Source organism: Tachypleus tridentatus, chromosome 8 (assembly GCF_004210375.1).
Source record: "Tachypleus tridentatus isolate NWPU-2018 chromosome 8, ASM421037v1, whole genome shotgun sequence".
In the NCBI taxonomy this organism is placed as follows: Eukaryota; Metazoa; Arthropoda; class Merostomata; order Xiphosura; family Limulidae; genus Tachypleus; species Tachypleus tridentatus.
The window spans coordinates 877,664-894,575 of record NC_134832.1 but is presented as its reverse complement, the minus strand read 5'-3'; the positions used below and the strand labels follow the sequence as shown (position 1 = coordinate 894,575).

Sequence of the window (16,912 nt, the reverse complement as noted above, 5' to 3'; positions counted from 1 at the left end):
ACAAACTGTTCATAAACAAATAACCAAAAATGGGAGGAAAAGAAAATGTTCGTACATTTCAGAACGTGTGAAAAAAACTGATATTCCCATAAAAATTTTGTTTAGTTTGGCAAATAAACTACATTATACCATTCCAAAACTAGACACTGGGTTCATAATTATTGGAATTTAGCCAGCAAAAAATTTAATTCCGGCAATTTAGCACCGTCTCCGTCATTATCTGCTTGGCCATCACGGCGAACAGGAAACAACTGTCCAGTGATTTAAAAAAACCGAATTATTGTAAAATACAAGTCTCGTGTCTCTCTTTCTGGCATTGCTACACAACTTAATGTGCCGAAATCTACTGTTCAAAGCATAATTGCTAAGTTTTAAGTTTACAGGATCAACTGCTAACCTCCCTCGTTCCGGATGCCCCACCAAAATTCAAGAGAGAACAAAGAGGAAAATTCTCAGAGAAGTTAGCTGAAACCCTCGTTTAACACGTAATGACATACAGAAACTGGTAAGGGAAACTGGGGTTGAAGTAAGCACCTCTACAGTTACGAACATGTTATGCTCTTCTGGGTTCAAAGCATGCCATCCATGTAGAACTCCATATATAAAGCCTGTTCATTTAGAAGCACAATTGAGGCATGCAAGAAAGCATGTAGATAAACATTTTACCTATTGAAAGAGTATTCTTTGGTCAGACAAGACTAAAATCGAGCTTTTCGGCCACAATAAGGTTCACTATATTTTCCATAAGAAGGGGGAACGAAATCTTCCAAAGAACACCATCCCTACAGTTAAACACGGAGGTGGCTCGATCATGCTATGGCACTCCTTCAGCTCTTCTGGTGTAGGCAGCCTTCACCGCGTCAACGGAGTCATGAAAAAAGAGTACATTGATATATTAGACACTTATATCAAGAATGATGCTCAGAACTTGCAGCTTGGGTGTCATTAGATCTTTCAGAACGACAATGACCCTAAGCACACATCGAAATATGTGCAATCCTGGTTGCAAGGAACCATATAAGCATTCTGGAAAGGCCATTGCAGTCACCCAATTTCAACCCAATTGAAAATGTTTGGCATGAGTTGAAGACCAGGGTTCATCAGCTTCATCCAAAAAAATTTGCAAGAGTTGGAGGCCTTCTGTAAAGAAAAATGGAAGAAAAAAACCAGTCGAGTACTGTCAAACGATCATGGAGGGCCATAAGAATAGATTACCTGAAAGGCTACACAACTGACCATTAAAGTAGACGCACGAACACTTTCTGCCCCTCCTTTGTTTGGTCATTTATTTATAAACAGTTTATTTGTCATTCAATTTACATAAAAATTTATGTAGATGTGTGTTAGTATAATATTTATAATATATTATACTTTCATTATCCTAATCATGATACTTTTTAATTTATGAGGAAAAAACAAGTCACGATGCAGGGGTACAAACACTTTCTGTCGTAACTGTATCATGACAATACCTCGAAGGGAAGAGAGATTTACAAATGAAGACAATCGAACTAAAGAAACGATACTTGATTCTGCAAAATCCACTGCAGGAGGCACATGTGTGCATACCCCAAAGTAATGAGTAGTTCCAGGGAAGTGTAACAGCCTCTCACAGAGGAAGAGAATAAGAACTGCTAAGAAGGCTTAACTCAGCTGAGACACAGAAGTATGAAATACTAAGTAGACATGACGAAAAGCTTAAATTTCATGACAAGCTCCTCCATCATGTAGCCTTCTATAAAATAAGGGAGATGCAAGAAGAGGTTATTATCCAAAAACTGATCAACAAAAACCAAATATCCAAGAAAAGGGATGCCAGCCCAGAGTCACAAATTTGATGAGTGAAAGCCTTCACAATACGAGTGAATAATAAAATAGCTAACAGGAAAGAACAAGGAATGGGAAGAAACAAAACTGACAAACAAAACAAGTGGTGTATAGGAAGATGTCTGACAAAGCTATTATGGTGAATCACAAACTGAGTGAAAAAGAGAATCCAAGTTAGAAAAATGAAAAATGACTGTGATCAGAAAATATGACTATCAGCAGGAAAGAGAGACAAGTACCGACACGAAGAGTGATAAATTATACATCTGACAGAGAAAGGATGAAAAATGAGAAGGTCCTGCAATTTCAAAACAAACTGTGATCCAGACAAAAAAAATAGTAATGGACAAGGTTAAGAATGATGAAAAACCTGGTTGATTGATTGATTGATTTAGTGTTTTATGGTACAAAGCAGCGAGGCTATCTGCGCCAGACATTCGGTAAAAATGTAAAAAAAAAAAAAATGTAGTAATAGACATAAATGGAAATGAAGGTAAAACAAAAAAGTATAAAACCAATGTTGACACCTAGTCTACAATGTTAAGATAGAAGGCAGAGTATAAGAAGTTGTAAGGTATTTACTCTAGCAAAAAGGTAATGATCATAACCCGCCAGGAAGATTAACAGGTAAGTTCAAGAACCACCGTCAATCACCTGAAGTTGGCCTTTCCAGTCCTGGTTCCGGGTTATGTGTCATAGCAGCTATTATCAAAATGTAAAAGAATAAAAGTTTTAAAAGACACTCCGCAAAATCGTAATAATGAGTAGCCAAATGCCCAGTAAAAAGATAAAGTCAAGTAAATGGAGTAAAATTTGTAAAAGTAAATGAAGGTAAAAACAAAACAGCAATTAAAACAGAAAATGGTGTAAAAACCAATGGTGACATCCAGTCTTCAAAGTTGTAAAATATTTACTCTAGCAATATGTTAATGATCATAACCCGCCAGGAAGACGAACAGGTAAGTTCAAGAACCACCGTCAATCACCTGAAGTTGGCCTTTCCAGTCCTGGTTCCGGGTTATGTGTCATAGCAGCTATTATCAAAATGTAAAAGAATAAAAGTTTTAAAAGACACTCCGCAAAATCGTAATAATGAGTAGCCAAATGTCCAGTAAAAAGATAAAAGTCAAGTAAATGGAGTAAAATTTGTAAAAGTAATTGAAGATAAAAGCAAAACAGCAAGTAAAACAGAAAATAACGTAAAAACCAATGTTGACATCCAGTCAACAAAGTTGTAAAGAACTACCTGTAGCAGAATGGTAATGATCGTAACCCGCCAGGAAGACTAACAGGTAAGTATAAAAACCACCGTCAGTCACCTGAAGTTGGTCTTTCCAGTCCTGGTTCCGGGTTATGAGTCAATATGGCCAGTACTAAAAAGTTAAGTAGTAAAAGTGTGAAATGATATGCAACAAAAATATAATAACAACTCGCCAGGATGACTAACAAGTAGTTCAAACGGATAGTTCAAACAGGAGCGTTAGTCACCTGAAGTTGGCCTTTCCAGTCCTGGTGTCGGGTTATTTAATGTTCTGGCCATTGTACAATGTCAAATTGAAGGAGAGAGATTAAAACTGTAAAAAAGGAACCACAATTAAAAAGGTGTAATAAATAAATATGCAACACTTAAATGAGATTAAAAAGGTTAATGGCCATTAAAAAATTAAAAACATTATCAAGGTGGACAGAGTCACCATCACCAATAACTCTGTCCAATGTTACAGATTGACCCTGGGAAAAAATATGTTTAAAATATTGCCGTCGTTGAGAATTGTAACGATGGCAAGAAAGTAAAACGTGGCTGATAGTGATTTGAGTGTTACACAAACTACACATTGGTGCATCAGTTCCAGATAAAAGAAAATGAGTTAAAAAACTGTGACCAATGCGTAGCCTAGTGAGAACAACTTCCTCCTTCCGAACTTTACGGAAGCTAGATGGCCAAAGTCCAATTTTTGGTTTGATTTGAAAAGTTTGTTGTCACGTTGCTCATTCCAAGTGGACTGCCAGCTGGCACGGAGCCGAGCCTTGAAGACAACACCATAGTCCATGTACGGAATAGGCATAGGAGTGATGGTGCTGAAGCAGACGTATTTAGCTACCATGTCTGCAAGCTCGTTCCCGCGAATACCAACACGGCCTGGTATCCAGAAAAACTGGATTAAAGTAGCTGCTAATGAGAAATGGGCCAGTCGGTTTCGAATATCAGCGAGAATAGGATGTGAGCTAACGTGTAGCGATTCCAAGGCAAGTATAGAACTAAGCGAATCAGTATAAATAGTGCAGTTGGAGTACTGCTCAGCTGCAATATGATCCAGGGCAAGAGATATGGCATACAGTTCAGCAGTGAACACAGAAGCTGTAGAAGGGATTCTGCGCACAACTACTGACCCATAGCAAACCATAGCAGAGCCCACTGAATTACCTGATTTGGAACCATCTGTATAAATGGGAACTGAATGATTGTTTGAAAGATATTCATTGAATATAAGACGGTACTTCCAATCTGGAGTATCTGCCTTTTTTAGGTGACTGAAAGAAAGGTCACATTTGGGGGCTGTAATAAGCTATGGTGGGATGGGCCGACCTGTGGAATCTGCAATGTTATCCAAGGACAGACCCAATTCATCCAATTGCTCCCGGATGCGAAGGCAAAACGGAGCAATGACAGATTGTCTGTTCTGAAAAAGTACTGCCCACCGAGGAAGGAAAACACATTTCCAGGTGGGATGCTTTGGTAAGGAATGAAGCTTCGAAGTATATTGTAAAGATAGTTGCAAACGGCAAAGGTGTAGAGAAGGTTCATGAGATTCAATGTATATACTTTGAACTGGAGAGGTATAGAAAGCCCCAGTGCAGAGTCGAAGTCCTTGGTGATGAACGGGGTCCAACATCTTTAAGGCCGAGGGTCTGGCAGAGCCATAGACCATTGATCCATAATCGAGTTTCGATCTAATAAGAGCACGATATACCTTTAACATTGAACAGCGATCTGCCCCCCAACTGGTAGAAGAGAGAACACGGAGGATGTTCAGTGCTCTTGTGCATTTGACCCGAAGCTGCTTTAAGTGTGGTATAAAGGTCAGTTTACGATCAAAGATAAGCCCCAAGAACTTGGTCTCCAAGACCACTGGCAGCAAAACTTCACCGATATAAAGTTCAGGATCAGGGTGAATACCCCGTCGACAGCAAAAGTGCAGGCATACAGTTTTGGAGAGAGAGAAATTAAAGCCGTTCGCCAGAGTCCACTTCCGAACACAATTGAGGGCGCTCAATATATCTCATGTTTGATGACTGACATGAGATGTGAAAGTCGTCGACATACAGCCCATTCGCAACAGTGAGAGGGAGTTGTTCAGTGATGGAATTTATCTTTATACTGAAGAGTGTAACACTCAATACACAGCCTTGAGGGACTCCAAGTTCCTGTACAAAAGAACGGGAAAGTGTTGAACCCACACGAACTTGGAATCTCCTGTCCATTAAAAATTTTTTAATAAACATTGGTAGATGGCCACGTAACCCATATGTATGGAGGTCTCGCAAAACACCATACCTCCATGTTGTGTCGTAAGCCTTCTCTATGTCAAAGAATATTGATACAAGATGTTGGCGGTTGATTAAGGCTTCTCTGATAGATGTTTCAAGACAAATTAGGTGGTCTGTGGTGGAGTGCTGTTGACGGAACCCACACTGGGTGGGCGAGAGGAGGTTGTTTGATTCAAGAAACCAAACAAGACGAGCATTAACCATCCTTTCTAATGTCTTACAGAGACAGCTCGTCAAAGCAATTGGACGGTAGTTTGAAGGAAACTTGGGATCTTTCCCTGGCTTAGAGAAAGGTAAAATAATAGCCTGGTGCCAGGCATCAGGAAAAACATTCCCCTGCCAGATCCGGTTGAAAACAATCAGAAGGACATCAAAAGAAGCAAGAGATAGATGGTGCAGCATGTCATAATGAATATCATCAGGTCCAACAGACGTACTGGCAGACCGATGAAGGGCCATTTTTAGTTCCACCAGGGTAAAGGGACAATTATAATCAAAGAAACAGTCAGTTCGGAAGGAAAGAGGTGATCGCTCTGCCCGAGTCTTGATGGCCAGAAAGGTGGAGGAACAAGCAGAAGTGCTAGATACCCGGCAAAATCTTTCACCTAGAGTGTTAGCGACGTTCCGAACATCAGTCACCTCCTGACCATCAGAGAGTAAGATCGAGAGGGGGATAGAATTGTAGTGTCCATTAATCTTTCGAATCCTGTCCCATATGATCTTGGAACTGGTGGTAGAAGAAATACTGGTTGTGAACTTAATCCAAGATTCCTTCTGGCTGTGACGTCTTACCCACCTAGCATGTGCACGGGCCCATTGGAAAGCAACCCGGTTTGAAAGTGTGGGATATCTACGAAAAGTATCCAAGGCCCGCTTTTGAGCCTTCCGTGCTAAGTGGCAAGCAGGATTCCACCACGGACGAGGATATCGTGGAAAACGTGTTGAGGTTTTAGGAATACACTGAGCAGCTGCATGTGTAATACAGTCAGTTACCGCTGCTACACAGTCGTCTATTGATGGCTGATTTACGATGGCAGGATCAAGTTCTGCGAGAGCAGTGAAAGTGGACCAGTCTGCCTGATCCAGCTTCCACCGGGGCACGCGGGTAGGGTGGCATCGACCACGGCCAGTCTCTCTCAAAAGGATCAGAAAATGATCACTGCCTAGTGGATTACTGTCAACCCTCCATGAAAAATGAGAGAATAATGAAGGGGAGCAAACTGAGAGATCAATAGCAGTAAAGAACTGACTAGGTGCATGAAAGTAAGTGGAAGAACCAGTATTGAAAAGAGAAAGATTGTGATCAGAGAGCAATCCGCTCTACAGATCGGCCCCTCCCATCAATAATAGCACTTCCCCAGAGGGGATGATGTCCATTAAAATCCCCTAGGATGAGAAATGGAGATGGCAATTGTTCAACGAGAGCATCAAGATCTGATCGATCATATGTCTTTCCAGGAGACAGGTACAGAGAACAAACAGTGATGGTATGACCCAAGGAAACACGGATGGCTACAGCCTCCAAGGATGTGTTGAGTGACAAAGACAGGGTGGGCACGTGTTGATCAACCAACAGTGCCACCCCTCCATGTACTCAACCATCACACAACCTGTCATTTCTGTACAGAGAAAACTGCCGAATGGAGACAGTATCAGCAGTTTTGAGAAATGTTTCTTGTAAAGAAAGACAAACAGGATGGTAGGAAGCAATCAGCGTTTTGATATCATCCAGATTAGAACGTAAACCTCGACAGTTCCATTGTATCAAGGTGGCCATTTTTAAGAACGGGTAGGTGAAGTGGCTGGAGAACCCTTCGGTTTACGACCACGTCTTTTTTCTTTACTGTCTTTAGTCGGAGGAGGTCTATCAACCTCCATGGATCCTGCTCTGTGTCGAGTGGGCAGGTTTTTGTTATTGGAAGGGGAATCCAGTGACTGAGAACGCAAACGAATAATTGTTTTGTCTCTTGTGGTGGGAGAAAAAGATGTATCAGAAGAAATGCCTGTATTTGAAACTGAAGGACGTGGATCTTGAGGTTAGTTGGAAGGTATGGGAGGAACAGAGATAGGTATGGAAGTCGATTCATCAACCTTTTTAACCACGGAGGTCAAAAGGCTTTTCATTTGTTTTGAAAACGATTCTCTTGGAGGCACAGAGAAATCTGTCTGCACTCCCACTGTAGTTGTGGAATGAAGTGCAGCAGCATATGTCCGAGATGGAGTTGTAAACAGCAATTTCCGAGCCTCAGGATAACTAATGTTATGTGTCGTTTTCAAATGCTGCACCTCTTTTTCCTCCAACCATTTTGGGCAAGAATGAAAGTAAGAGGGGTGAGAACCATTGCAGTTTACGCAATGTGGGTTCATGTCACAGTCATAGGCATCGTGGTCCTTGCCTCCACAACGAGCACATGTCAGGGAACCATGACAGGATGTCTTTGAGTGGCCGAATCTCTGACATTGGAAACATCGAAGAGGGTTTGGTATGTATGGCCGAACCCTGCAAATGAGATAACCTGCCTTGATGGTGGCAGGTGCACGTGGTGAAGTAAATGCTAAAACGAGGGTATTTGTTGGCAGTGTAATTCCATCTTTGCAGTGGAGATCGCCTCACTGCAGAAACTCCTTGAGTGGAGAGACCAGCGAGAATCTCTGACTGGAACGCTCTTCAAATCCTTTCAACAATAACTCCTCGTGAAGAATTCAAGGTAGCATGGGGTGTAACCTCAATAGGTATATCCCCAATTGCCTTTGAATTCAAGAGGAGTTCACTGTGTTGGGATGTGGATGTTTCAACCAATATGTCACCAGATCGAAGTTTCTTTACTGATTTTGGAGAGCCAGCAAGTCCCTCTAGTCCCTTTTGAATAAAAAAAGGGGACATTTGCCCTAAAGGTTTTTCCAAAAGAGAATGTAATATAAGAAAATGAGGTACGTGTGTTACTATGTTGAAGATTGCTGTTCTGAGTATTCAAGATGTGGTCGCTTTACCAATTGACTGTTTTTTTACAATTATATTTAAATTTTTTAGAGGATCCATAGGAAAAAGAAAAAATTTCATTACCCACTGACCCCACCCACCATGGAGCACTACAAGAGGACGCACTACAAAGTCACGCAAGGACAATGCAGCAACGCCAGGGTTTCGTGAGCACTATACCCAAACACCAGCATTAGGCACAATGTCCACAACACCCGTTGAGAACTTCCAACACTGGTACTTGCTTGACTCTAGCCCAAGTGGACCAGCCGATTGACCCAAGGGGGGCCACCCAAAGGCCGCCCGTCTACAGGAATTCGAGGCCAAAGTGGTGTGTTAGGGTTGGACCCCTCAACCACCAGGATCCTCTCCTCCCCTTCACGGGTCGCCACGCACGGCAAACATGTGGGTGGATGTTTAGATCCCAGAGAAGGTAACCAGATAGAACAGAACCTTCCCTGAGAGGTCCCCTCACCACGTACAGGAATCCACACCGAGGGGGAAAACCTGGAAAAATAATAATAGCTGAAGTTGTATAACATCAATCCAAATCTCTTGCAAGAAAAGAATATCACCAAAAACATGTAAGAGAAAAAAGGAAGCCCAACAAAGACAATATTCACGAGGAAGAAGAGGACAGGACAGAGGAAAGTAACCCAAACCAACAAATCCCAACATGAGGGGAACAAAGTGAGGAGGGCCAGAGCAGAAGCAATGCAGCTGACAGAGAGAAAGGAATGATCTTCTACAGAAAAACCCTCTGGAGCACAATGAAAGGTCATAGACAAAAAGTGGAAATGAGGGAGTAAAGAAAAAAAGGAAGAAAATGAGGAACAATTAACAAAATAAAAGGCAAGGAGCCCAAATAGAAACCAATAACAGAAACTGAGAAAAGAGTAAAAAATGTCTAGAAAGTTAAGGTCATTCCACAAATGGTAAGGCACTATCCAAAGCAAATCAGGCTAAATTTGTAATCCAACAGATCATACCTAAATGAAGAGAAAGAACTTTAGCCAATGGGACCTGAACAGGAAGTCCAATAAGCATGTAGTAATTTACAACACACTGAATAATAACTAAAAAATCCCTGACAGTTTACAAACATTTAGACACCAGAGTAGAAATAAAGCCTATGTGTGTAATATTATAACTCATACATGATTAAGTATATGACACTGTCATTTGACAATTCATGATAAAAAAAAATTAAAGCATCTGAAGCAAAAGCCAAAATAAACAAAAACCAAAGTTTCACTACCACATGCAAATGTTAAACTGGACTCAGACGAGAAATTCTTAACACATCTGTACAATGAAATGAAGTTATCATGAGTGCAAGCACATAGTGAGAATTATCTGCACAATAAGGTAATGTTACCATCCTATTAGTGAAGGGCTTCTGTTGCATGATGTCATCATCACATACCAGTACAGTTCACATTAAAACATGTAAAAATGAGGTAGGAATTGGCTCAAGGTTAGTGGTATGCAAAACTCATAGGCAGACATAGAAGGAAAATAGTTATTTTGTTTGGGAAGGTGAGTTATCTCAGAGATTAGGCATCATTTCTTGGCAACAAACTTCTTTGTTCATAAACTATATATATTGGGTTGAGGAATAATTCGTGAGCATTGATAGAAGCATGAAATAATTTTTCATGCTTCTATAAAATCACATCTTTCCAAGAGGTAAAATAATATCTATCTATAAGGTAACCCATTCCTAACATTATAATAGTGATGCTTATTCTAAGACCTTTCTATTAAAAATGAAATTAAATCCACAAATGGAAAAGTTCTGATTTATTCCTTATCTAGATCTAATCTTTGTATATGAAATGGGTTAATCCATAGTTATACACTAACAAGTAGCTTGGATCTCCAACTTTCAACAAAACAATATTGCTAAAACCCTGAACAGCATTAATTCTGAGTTGATTAATAAAAAATTGGGAAGTTTAAAAAATGATAAGGCTCCTGGTCCAGATGATATATCCCAAAGGGTTTTTAGGAGGTTAAGAATTGAATATTTGAGCTATTTGCTAATGTTTTCTCTGCATTCTTTAAAACTGTGTAGGTAAGAGAAGACAGTAAGTTGACTAACTTGACTTCTCTTTTCAAGGTAGGTAATAAAAAATATACCCTATAACAGCTATTGAATAAGTTTTTGAAAGTCTGTTAAAAGATATTTTCAAAACTCGTTTAATAAAATTTAGAATTTTATTGGGCAGTCAATAATATTTCACATACAACTCTTCTGACATGTTTTGAAAAGATTATTACCTTTGTAGATAAGAATAAGGTAAGAGTGTAGATTTGATATATCTGGATTTTCAGAAAGAATCTGACCAATTGCCACATAACAGGCTTGTAAAAAAAAATTGTCTCTATAAGTATAGAAGATAATTTAGCATATTTGATGAAAGAGTGGCTGGAGGGAAGAAAGCAGATGGTTGTTTCAAATGAAGTTCAGTCAAACTGAATTAACCCTTTAGACACAGGCTACAAGTTCATCTACACATTTACACATGCTAAGTATTTGCACTACAACGTTTGATACAGCATGTGTAAAAAATACAAATATTTTGTGTATGAAAAATCACACTGTTTGAAATATTTTACTGAAGAGCTGTTTGTGAAAATAGAACATGTTTCATTACTCATCTGAGTGCAAAATAAATTCATGTCATGATCAAGTAAACTATTCTTTGCCCATAAGTTTTAAATATTATTCGCACAATCTCTAAAACTTTCCAAGTACATTTTAAATGTTTGCATTCAGTAATACTATATTTTATATTAATTTCTATATTTTAATTATGCGGGGTCTGTCACTTGACCAACCTTGTAAACATCATAAAATTATTAGGAAATATAAATTTCTCTTTTTTCTTATTAAAATGTCTACATGCTATAACAAAAAATACAACTCTTTAGACGACGTGGCTTAAATCTCACAATGCTATATATATATTTTTTATTACACTAACCTTACAGTCACACCTAGTTAACAATGTGCACTGACATCAGCTGTGTTTTAAAGGACTAATATTTTATAATATACAGCCACATTTCAATTATTATACATTATATGTACTTATATAGATTATTAATATGTATAAATAAATTAACTTATTTTTCTTAAAATATAGAACAATAAATCAAAAAGTATTGCAAACAAATATTTCTTCACACTACAACCTTTATACTTGGTTGCTGCTGGTCATAGATTGCTGAGCCTTTTAAAATTTTGCATACAGGAGATATCAAAACTTTTTTCTGGGTTTTATATATATAGTTGAAGAACCAAAAAATCATAACTACACTGATACCTTACAATTCCACTAACTTATTAAGCTTAAACTCTAAAATGTGTTTAGCTTCAAAAATACGAAACTTCGAGCAGACTAAAGACAACCTACTTCATTGAAATCTTGGATTGAAAGAACATGATAGCCTTTCAAACAATAAAATGGCTATGAAAACCACTATGGGGACATTCTAAGCAGTCAATTGGTTATTCACTTGTCATATATTGTAGTAAGTGTATAAAAGGGACCTTTTCCAAAAACAGAAAAAGGTGAACAGGGCCACTGTTTGATTCAATTCATATGCCATATCTAAGCAAAATTAAAAAATGCCAGGTTCCTATACTATATTCCAACTTGTCAGTTCCTAATTTGTACAAAAATATAAACTTAGTATATAAAATATACTAAAATATAAACTTCTGACATCACAAAAATCTAACTCTAAATAGTGCTGCATACCATTGGACCCACTAAAATCTATATATGGATGTGTTCTTTTAACATTGTACTTTTAAATTAAGAAATTAACTTACATATAATAATAAAGTTTGAATTATAATCTACAATTTGGTTACAAACATACTAACATAAATTTATAAAATAGTAGTTCAATAAAGTTTTGAATGCAAGTCAACAAACATAATGACATGGTAAAAGGGGTAAAACAATTTTATTTTTCCAACAGGGTGATTTGTCCTTTGGAATGAGTTTTCTTTGAATGCTGTACATTCAGTAAATTTCAAAGAAGAAAAGCTTGATATGTATATAAATGATAAGGGCTGGCTTTAAGTTTGTTTTTTAAATTAATTTCATCCAAAGTGCAAAAAGTCAACTATTCGTTCAGATGTGCTTCAATCAGGAAAGTGTCACTGAAGATACAGATCTGTTTTGGAAGCTGGTAAGAGAACTTTGGAATTATTATGGATACAATCCAATCACCATAATAATTTCCCAAAGAGAAGGGAGATTCACAAATGAGAACAATGGAGTCAAAGAATGGAATTCTATGTTGTCCCAAAACATTGTTATATCTATGTATTTTCAGTGACATTTGGACACCTCTGTTATTTCATTGCTTTCACATTAGTGCTGGTATTGATACACTACAAAGACAATAATATGTACATCCCTACAACTATAACAATTACCATAAGCAAAAAAACAAAAAGAGTATTTTACAAAGCAATGGTCTGTACACTGCATCAACATTCTGAATATGCCCAGAATATAATTGATCAAATACTGATTAAGTAATTTAGTAGAAACCAAACAAGTAATATACAAGTTAATGGGTATTCTTTGTATCAGCAGCCTTTTGACCTGAGAAAGTTAACTGCATCTAGAATATTGGACGTAGCATTTGTTGTACAAGTTTCATAAATATTAATATACCATGTATTGACACAGATCTATAAGGCTGGGAAAGTTTTCCTACACACCAGTGATTTTTTTATCCATAACTTTCAAAATTTATCAGGTCGAGTTCCAGTATGATGTAGCACCTTCCCACAAGACTGGAATGGATTTCCTACGTATCAATTACCATAGCCTTCAAAATATTAATAGTTTTAGAACCATTTGTTTCATGCCTGTTGCATAAGTTTTGACATTACCCATTCATCCTGCACTCAAACATTGTCCACAAGGCTGGGGAAGATTTACTATGTTCCAGTTACCTCTCAAGCTTCAAAAGTTAATCAGATCTAGTACCTGTTACAAAAATTGGATTAAACTTCACTCATCAAATCTTGAGTTATTTTTCAAAAGATTAGAACTGATGGGCAGGTATAAACTAATGTGCCTCAATTTATGATACTTCGAAATGGCAGCATAATAAAACTGTAATAGACAATGGTTTCTGGTTATGAAATCATAAATTCATGGTACAAAAAGATAAATTCCTAATTTATATTCAGAACACAATCTCCTTAATCAGGCCAGATACGAGATGCCTCATAGAGTTTTTCTCATGTCAAGCAAGCAAATATTTTAAATTTTTTACATTCAGCACCAGATATGCTGTATATCAATGTAACATGCTAAACCTTCATTCAGGAGAGATCTCCAGGTTAACATTAAAATTTGCAAAACAAAACCCCAGTCATGAATCACATTTCTCTTTCCTTTAAGACATCCAGCAACACAGTGAAAGTACCATATTTCAGTTTGATATTTCAAATGTTCTTCATCTTGATTCAAGCAGTGCCATCTTCTTCCCATTTAGGAATTGTTTTGTTTGCACTGTTACTGAATCCTAGATAATGACCATTACTACATTGTTGCATGCCCCACAGTTTTAATTAACAAAGTTAATGTTCATTTCTCAGAACTTCCCATTAAATCGCACATACAATATTTCCACATCATTATGCATGTAAGCATACTTTATAATGGTCTGTAACATGTTTAGAATACACCCACTCAACACATGATGCTTAACAAACTAGATTACATATGTACAGTACATGCAATATACATTTAGTCAATTATGAACTCTCTCATTATAGGCTCACTCCCAAGGGCCTACCATTTAATCATTTTTATCTGTATGTAGGTTTAATAGAACCGCTTTTAATACGGTATATGTATCTTGTTTGGCAGACTCTTAGTAAACCTTACAAGTTAATTGCACACAAAATCAGTTTTTGATGAAGTACTTTTACTGAAGATTTGTCAGTGAATATACCAAGTTGTTTTTTTCCCCAGTCTGAATGAAAAATGATTTTGATGCTAAGATCAAAAACATTTTTATTCATCTCAAATATCACTTGTGTAATCTCTAAATCCTCCTAAATACATTTCAAACATTTTTTGAGTAAAACTTTGGATGTCATCATTATCATTTTTTCTATGGTGATGCTATAGAAGGTTGGACAATTAGAAATTATGATTTAAAAGTATGATTTTTAATTGTTTTATATTCATTAGAAACTACATAACTGAACTTTCAGTGTAAGTATATTAATTTATGACCATGGGATCCAACTGTGCAATTTTTTTTATTTTGATTACATAAACACTAAAACCATGTACTATCATCCATAGTAAAATGTTAAATTGATGACCAAGACTATTTATATTGACAATGATGGCTGGAATGGAAAAATGGTGACATTAATTTAAGAAAGTTCATAACCTTATCAATCATACAAGTTTTTAAATTTCTAACATTTAAATAGTTTCTTAATACAATAAAATATCACTAAGTAATTTGAAATTTCTCCTCATGTGCTTATATATGATGCCCAAATACTACATCTAGTATAATATACACACTTTCATAATTAACAATTTCTACATTGCCTATTTTATTCTTTAACAGAATTGTAAGACTAACGTCAATACTTAACGTCATAACTCAATAAAAATGTTCCCACGTTTCAGAAAATAAAAGTACTGAAACGGCTTGTCTGTGTAATGACAAAACTGAGGACAGCAAAATCTTGTCGAAACGTCGTATATTATAATTTTTCATAACCCAGTCAAGCCGTCTTGAAACTTTCAAAATTTAAATTATATTTCATTTTTATCAGCATAAAATCACACAACAAATCTGAAAACAAGTTTATCTAACTTTAACAGTAATAATTTTGGGAGAAATACAAATTAACCTATCACATATCATACATTAATGTACAACTTAAATATATAAATACTCTTAATCATGAGGCCTAAAAATTCCTGAGAAATGGCGCGTCACACGAAGTTCATCGTTAGGCTTAACTGGAGCACTAGCTACTCTTTTGTTATTGAATAATGTAGTTTCTGTCAAACACCAATTACTCTACTACTTACGGTTTACAAACACATAAAGCAGTTGTATTAAATACAAAAGCTACACTATTTTAAAAATTTAATGGTAATAAAAATTTATATAAAAGAAATACCTTAAGCCTAACAAACCTTACCCTATTCACAATTCACACACAAATGAATTAAAGAAAAAGCGCCCTCTATACATTACTGATAGTTTTACGTTTCATGCATCGGTGGTAATGTTAAAATGTATTAAAGTGCATGCATGTGTCAGTCACATGTGAAATTTACAGTATATAGATTTTTTCATATGTGTAGGTATTTTTTATAGCAAAACCAAATCAGGCTATCTACTATGTCCATCGAGGGGAATCGAATCCCTGATTTCAGCAGGAATAGGTTTGTTATAATTTCTGATTAGTTCAAGGAATAAAGTGCCATCAACAGTAATAGGAGCTAAAAATGATTGTTTACATTAAGAAAAGTATCCAGGATTTCTGAAAAGTTTGTTTGTTTGTTTTGGAATTTTGCACAAAGCTACTTGAGGGCTATCTGTGCTAGCCGTCCCTAATTTAGCAGTGTAAGACTAGAGGGAAGGCAGCTAGTCATCACCACCCACCGCCAACTCTTGGGCTACTCTTTTACCAACGAATAGTGGGATTGACCGTGACATTATAACGCCCCCACGGGGAGGGCGAGCATGTTTAGCGCGACGCGGGCGCGAACCCGCGCCCCTCGGATTACGAGTCGCACGCCTTACGCGCTTGGCCATGCCAGGCCAGTTCTGAAAAGTAAACGGTCTCTTGCTGAACATAGACCATGTTACGTTACGTCCTGTAACTAGCATAGCTATTTCATTTATACTTGGAAAATATAATAGAATTATTGTTGTTTAGGTTTGGTTTGGTTTGTTTTGAATTTCGCGCTAAGCTACACGACGGCTATCTGTGCTAGCCGTCCCTAATTTAGTAGTGTAAGACAAGGGAGAAAGCAGCTAGTCATCACCACCCACTGCCAACTCTTGGGCCACTCTTTTACCAACGAATAGTGGGTTTATATGTCACTTTATAGCGCTCCCACGGCTGAAAGAGTGAGCATGTTTGAGGTGTATTGTTGTTTAATAGACTGGGTTTGCTACTTAAGAGAAATAACATATTATAAAAACCTAAACATTTCAAATTATTATTGTTTTACAAATATGTATATAGGTAGATTGTAAAGCTCATTGGATACTGGAATGGAACTTTATAATATGTGACAAAGAGTTTCAACCGCTCAGTGATCACAATTGTGAAAATTATAAATATACTATAATGAGGTAATATTCAGATATATACATATTCTGAAGAATTGTTTGTTTCGGTCTTTGAAGGTAACCACAAAGCTAATAAGTCAACCACAAAAAGTATTCTGATAGCACTCTATATTTCCCACAGATACTAAAAGCACAGAATTTTATTCCACATGGAGGCATCTGATATCTGCTATT

General features: G+C 37.1%; 1 protein-coding gene across 3 annotated transcripts in view; it reads right to left on the bottom strand.

Annotated features, from left to right (window-relative positions):
* Positions 1-15,614, bottom strand: part of LOC143258404 (uncharacterized) — a 56,977-nt gene extending 41,363 nt beyond the window's left edge. For 2 of the 3 annotated variants that reach the window (XR_013032263.1, XM_076517297.1), the window contains exon 1: positions 15,576-15,614. The gene's annotated coding sequence lies outside the window, so the exon portion shown is untranslated. Of the gene's footprint in view, positions 1-666; positions 807-15,575 lie in introns of those variants that run through there. The other variant, XM_076517298.1, reaches the window with a different exon arrangement.
* Positions 15,615-16,912: the final 1,298 nt, after the last annotated feature.